Genomic DNA, 7,206 nt, shown 5'->3' with positions numbered 1-7,206 from the left:
AATAACTTTGCATTATACCACGATTTATAACATTTTATGCCAACATAAATTTTTTTATGTCATTGACCTCCTCACTCTCTATTTTATACGTGAGTGTCACGATTTAGTAAGGGTATTAGCCGGGAATGTTCTGAAGGGAAATTGCATTTAACCATAAAGTTTATAAAAACATTGTGTTGCCAGATTGTTTACATTAACACACTCTGTTAAAAGAGCATTAATTTTACCATGCTATTGTTTATACTGCAGCAAATTGAGTTCATGAATAGATGTTTGACATTTAAAAAGCTGTTAGAATAAGCTTTGATAGACTAGCAGTTTTGGAACTTTCGAGAAGCCAGTCTTTGCATAATTCTGGACGTGAGTAGTTTCTAAATAACAAGAACACATTGTGCACAGCATTTTCGACATACTGAGTTGTCTTTTTGTTATATCCCCGTACAACCATTTTCGGATCCCCTAAAGGGTTTTCCAGCAAAAAATATCAGCTATGCTCAAGTCATGATATTTTTTTGTTGAATGACAAAAACAAAAACAAATCATTGTTTCAAAGCAATGAAGCTTTTTTTGTTGTTAACCAACACTTAATGTCATCTGTTCTGCTCCACATACATAACTTTCCACTATGTTTTAATAATGTCAAACTTGACACTAGCAATGTCCTATTCTTAAACAGTTGTTTAAATGAATTTAAAACGTCATAACATATGATCAGATGGACGTTAACGTTTAGTTTTCATCAACTGTGACGGATCTTGAGCATATAATGGGCAAATAAGTACATCTTTTTTCTTCAACGTCCTGGCATACATTGTTAAGGACTTTGAGACCATAGGGCCAGTAGTTTGTGGTTATAAGGTCTTAATGATGCCTGAAGTGTTATATGTTTCTGAAATTCGTTTAGAAAAAGAACTAATTAGTTAAAAATAGTAAAAAAAAATATATAATAATAAAATACCAATTATACCATTTTGATTTCTTTCTAGTATTGATGTACATTAGAGAAGACCCAGTTTTGTCAATCAGTGTTTTTTGTACAATACACAATTAGCATGTTGAGAGCATTGCTAGGCCTTTGGTACTATCCATAGTAGCAGACAAATAATTGTTTAAAAAAAGTCAAATATTTCCATTTAATTTGCTCGATTTATGAATGGTAGAATATTGGCATGGTAAAACACACCAATTTTATCAAGATTCCAAGATTCAGTGACTGCACACACCCCTTCGCTACTTCGTTGCTCAATAACAATCGTCGATGGCAACAATAAGCACACCCCTTTTCAAAACCCTGGCTACGGGCCTGTTTAATACACTAGCGAAATTATTGTTTTCCTTAAAATAGTAAGTATAATTTTATTTATATAATGACATTTTATTAACTAAAGCATGTACACAATCAACTCTGATATTTCATTGCACAATCGGATCACATTGTGTATATAGATTTCATATGCAAATTAACTATACAATCTCTCAAAAACCATTTCTTACATGAGCGGAATCTTGGCCCATCGAATCGTATTTTTTATTACCCGGTGTGGTGTATGTTTTCATGATTTTAGCAATTATGCTAGTGAAATTGTGTTTACTATCCGTATAGAGTCATGGTTTCATCATGACGCCAATGATTCGAGCCCGATTTTACCGTTCGGGGGGGGGGGGGGTGGGCAAAGAGAGCACGTGCCTACTTCCACAGGCTGACCCAAAAGCTTTTGCTTTGTACACGTAAATGCTTTATAGTTTAATTTTAAATAGAAAACGCACATTACCTACAGATATGTTGTGCACCCGAATGTGTTGCTACTATACTACTACTACCAATATTATCAGTACGTTTTGTTCAAAATGAAAATATATAAAAGAATGAAATATCGTTGTTTCAAAGCATTATTCAATAGAGATTCTTACTTAAAAAAGTCCTGTGGTGGTAAATTATAATACAATATACTGTAATATAAAAAACATAAGACAATAACTGTGAGGCAGATCTAGTTACGGTTCGTATGGATTGTAATTCCCGTCAATGAGATTTATCTAGACTTGAACTTGCAAATTGACAGTGGTCAAAGGCTTCGATTTATGATTCGGACGATACTTAAGAATCCCCAGAAATGGCTTTAGCTTTGTACATGAGTATGTGAGTAACGGTCATCTTCTCTGCATATCAGGGCTACAAAGAGTTATGTTCTGAACAAGCAAAAGGGACAGCGCCGCAACCAAACGCGCCGACACAAGCAACCATTTACTGGCCGGCTAGCTCTTAATTTTCCAGTCTTAAAGGGGCCGTCCAACAGATAAAGCGTCGTGCGACACGAAACGATATTTTGGGAAACTACGAGGATTTCTTATATATATAAAAAATACATCCGCAATAAGCATGAGCGTGGATGGTCGAGTGGTCTAGCTGGAGACTTTTTACTCCAGCACTCCAGGGGTCAATGATTCGAGCCCTGTTGAGGGTTACTTTTTTACCTTTTTTTAAATTGTATTCTTGGTTTTTTTACTGGAGATTTTTTAGTTCAAATGTTTAAATTTATCGATATAAAGCATTTAAAGCATTTAATGACAATCTTCAATACATGCCAAAATCTGTTGGGCGACATTATGAACACATATGTTTCGTGAACAGGCTATCTGTTCCATTGTTAAGTACGTAGCGCAACGAGTGCACATAAATTGTCTCCAACATGGTCAGTAATTTTAAAATGTTTATCACGAACATCGCCTTTAAAGCAGATCTTTATTAAGGATTCATAATTTTTGTTTAGAGGGACGCGGGGTGTGGGGCGGAATATTAAACAATTACCAATCGTTCAAATGCTCTACACGCTGCACATAACATGCAATAGCGTACAATTGGAACATACATCAACACACATAACATTCATGTACACTTCACTAAAGACCAGAGTTAAAACTGTCACATAATGTTTGATATGTGGAAAAAAAATCGAATTGCTCTTTTGCACTGTTTTGAATGACGTTCGACGTGAAAAAGCTATAGACTGGCCGGATCGGGGCCAGGAAACGTTGTATAGAAGTCCGAGACAGGCCCGATCTAAAGGTGTACATCGAACCGATATCCGTCTGCCGCTTCAATATCAATCTTGATGAAACAATCAACAAACATTAGTAAAAAAATATGATGTCGGCCCTATGTTGGGCCGATATGATACATATGGCATGTTTCGCTAGATATCGGGCAGATGTCGGATTACTATTCGAATGCATGTTCAAAATGTGAATCTTTTACATAACTTTCAATATTAAACAACATGGCAATATTGACTAATCAACCCTTAAAACGTTTTTTTTCACGAGTGTGCAGGTTCCATTAACTAGAATCCCCCCCCCCCTAATTAAACATACTTGTTTTTTTCTTGTGTGTGCAATTCCAATTAACTAGAATCCTTCAATAAAACATATTTGTTTTTTTTTTCGCGTGTGTGCAGTTCCCATTTACTAGAATCCCAAAATAAAACATATTTGTTTTTCGCGTGTGTGCAGTTCCCATTAAAACTTTTCTCGCCGGCTTTTATTGAATGTTTTACTGAAGAGGGCAAAATGTTATTGATTGAAAAATGAACAATCCTCATGCTTTCAAATGTTAATTGCCCACCTCCGAACACAGAATGTTCATTAAAATGTAGCTTTGCCCACGACTATTATGTCTGCCTTATCAGGATCAAGCAGGCTGTTGTGAGATATAAGTATATTGTTTTCAGTAAAAGAACATCACTACAGCAGAACGTATCAAATGGTAAACAGGCATTATGCTAAACTGGCGTTCAATTCAAAGCAAGACAAGGAATGCGTTAGTTTCGTCGTGTTGCGTTCTAATATTTATTATTTATATTTATTAATTAAACTGATATTAGGTAAATTATATATGAGTGCTGGGAAATACTCCGAACCCTTATATAATAAGGCCCGTATGGTAGTAAAGATATGGAGCAATAAGAGTAAAGACGTGGAAAGTAATAGTAAAGAGAGGGAAAAGAGAGAGTTGAATAAGATTTGAGTGAGGGTAAAAAAAAGAGCCACTACAATAATTAACGGATTTATACAAACTAAGCAAAGAAATGCAACAAAATGGATGGCTATTTTTTTGCCCCCCCCCCCTGTCACCAAAAAGAATTATAAAGTCACTGCTCATATAAGGTTTCCTGGTCTTCTCCAGATGGTATCCATGTTTTCCCAACATGGTCATTAAAAACGCAAATTTCTTTACAAGAAATAGTTTTCTGGAGAAACCCTGCTGAGAGGCAATGACAGACATGTGTAAGTTTGTATAAATCCTTTAATTATTGTAGTGGCTTGCAAATTAAAGCAGTTTTCTCCCCTAAATGCCTGAACATGGCCCAGTTTGCCCGATCTTCTACTTCAGGGAACCACATTTCGCTCCTTTTTTAAGAAAATTTGTCAGGACTTTTTCTACATGTAGGCCAATACCTGTTATCAATGTTGATACACAGTCGTTTCAAATTGGACTTGGAAAATTTAAATTTTTTCAATTTATTACCATATGTAGGTTCATTGTAAAATATAGAACACTGCTCCAATGATTTTACACTGCTCACAAGGTTTCGGGTTTCCTGGGGTGGTAGGGGCCGTCCATAAAGTATGTCACGCTTTTTGATCATTTTTAACCCCCTCCCCCTGTCACAAAGTGTCACAAAATTTTGGACCCCCTCCCCTAAAGTACGTCTCAAACTCACACTTTGGAACATTTTTTTAAATTAATACCTATTTCAAATTTAATCTAAAACACAATTCACTATTAAACCGTATTAAAATTTCACTTTAAAGAACTTTACTAACTAAAAAATGGAACCGTCCAATAAATTATTTCGTCATTTACTAATGAAATCTGCGTGGAGGTTGTGCCTATTGAATAAGCCGGCCCAGCCAAGGTGCCTATTAAAAATTCGAACAACACATTCAGGGGATACGCAATTCGTCTTATTTTGACATAAAACTTATTCAAATGTTTCACAATTTTTTTGAAAATTATTTTTAAATTCTACTAAAGAAATAATAAATGAATTAGATTTTTTTAAATATATATGTGGCATCACACATAGCCTGACCCTCCACCACTCCCACCTACCCCATGTCACAAACTGTCACACTTTCTTACACCGCGGTTTGAGAAGAGCGAAGTATATGAACGACATCAGGTACCACGACCAGTACCTACGGAATACCATCGGGCCATCGTGGTTACACATTAAAATCCAGAGGGCGACAATACGAACGTGCGATAGTACGATGGCGACAATGCGATAGTACGATGACTTCAATGCGACAACGCGATAGTACGATGGCGATAATGCGATTGTACGATTGCGACAACGCGATAGTACGATGGCGACAATGCGATACTCATATCGTACTGTCGCCGTCGTATCATCGCATTGTCGCCATCGTACTATCGCATTGTCGCCATCGTACTATCGCGTTGTCGTACTGTCGTCATCGTATTATCGCATTGTTGCCATCGTATTATCGCACTGTCGCAATCGTATTGTCGCACTGTCGTCATCGTATTATCGCATTGTCGTATTGTCGTTATTGTACTATCGCACTGTCGCCATCGTATTGTCGCACTGTCGTCATCGTACTATCGCATTGTCGCCATCGTACTATCACGTTGTCGCCATCGTACTATCGCATTGTCGCCATCGTACTAACGCACTGTCGCCCTCTGGATTTTAATGTGTAACCACGATGGTCCTAACGGTATTCCGTAAGTACCCGATGATGGTGGGCACTATCGCATTGTCCCCATCGTACTTTCGCCATCGCATTGTCGCACTGTCGCCATCGTACTATCGCATTTTCACCATCGTACTATCGCGTTGTCGCCATCGTACTATCGCATTGTCGCCATCGTACGTTCACGTTGTCGCCATCGTATTATCGGTTTGTCGCCGGCGTACTATCGCGTTGTCGCCATCGTACTATCGCATTGTCGCCATCGTACTTTCACGTTGTCGCCATCGTATTATCGCTTTGTCGCCATCGTACTATCGCACTGTCGCCCTCTGGATTGTAATGTGTAACCACGATGGACAGAGTTGAATGATCGACCGAACCTTACGCACAGGCTACGGGTTTGAAATGCTTGGTAACCTTTTGTAGCATAAGCCTTTTTTGTATTACTTTTGGTTTTCTCAATTAAAAAGTAAGATTTTATAAAGGCAGCACGGCACATTAACTGTTTCATCACAACTATGGTTACTGAAGTAAAATGTGTATTAAATATACATGTATACAAGTGACTTTCCTATTTGACTCAAGTTGTGCACGTTACAGTTTTATTTTTTCTTTGAAGTTCATTTTACATTATGTTACGTTTCAGTTGTTATAAATAAAATTAACAATAAATTTCTCGAAAACCATTCCTCATAATAGCGAATAGGGTCCTTCTTGGTCCTCGATTCATGTTTGCCCTATCCGGTGTGATGGATAATTGCTTGTCATTATGCTAGTCATTATGCTAGTTAAAATGTGCTTTCTATCTGTATGGTGTCACGATGCCCAGTTACGTCAATTCTTTAGGGCCAGTTTAACCGTTCTCCCCAGACAGACCCCATAAGATTATGCACGGTATACACCTTACGTATAAATAGACAACGCACATTTTCTACATATATGTTGTGTCCCTGGAGTGAACAGTTATCAAGAAGAAAAAAATAAAATAATAAAAAACTGACTTACTGACTGAGTGTCTGAAAAATGAATGAATAAAATATACGTTCGGGTGTCAGTTTCCTCTACTGGAACGTCCTCCCCCATCCACCAAGCTGACTTGTGCCCCCTCCCCACCTCCACCCAACCATCAGAAAGAACAGGCATGCCTGGGTCAGAATCTCTTCTATATTATGTCATCAATCATTCTATATGGCTATTTTTCCATTTTATTTTACCATAATCTATACAAATGATAAATTTTGGCTATTATCTATCCCTTAATTTGTACAATGTGCGTCGTTAAGATTCGGTGTGATGTGAACAATAATTTGGACATTGTTCCTTTTATCATCTACCGTTCTTTAAGAACTTGTAAATAATTTATTTTGGTTTTTCTACAGTATGTAGAAACATATATTAAAACCGCGATATGAACGAGTGTGTAAATGTAAATGAAGACGAGGGAAAATAGTTCATAATAGTAGAAATGAGAAAGTAACCGAACAT

The sequence above is a fragment of the Dreissena polymorpha genome, chromosome 7 (assembly GCF_020536995.1).
Source record: "Dreissena polymorpha isolate Duluth1 chromosome 7, UMN_Dpol_1.0, whole genome shotgun sequence".
NCBI classification, from domain to species: Eukaryota; Metazoa; Mollusca; class Bivalvia; order Myida; family Dreissenidae; genus Dreissena; species Dreissena polymorpha.
This window is presented reverse-complemented; position numbering follows the sequence as displayed.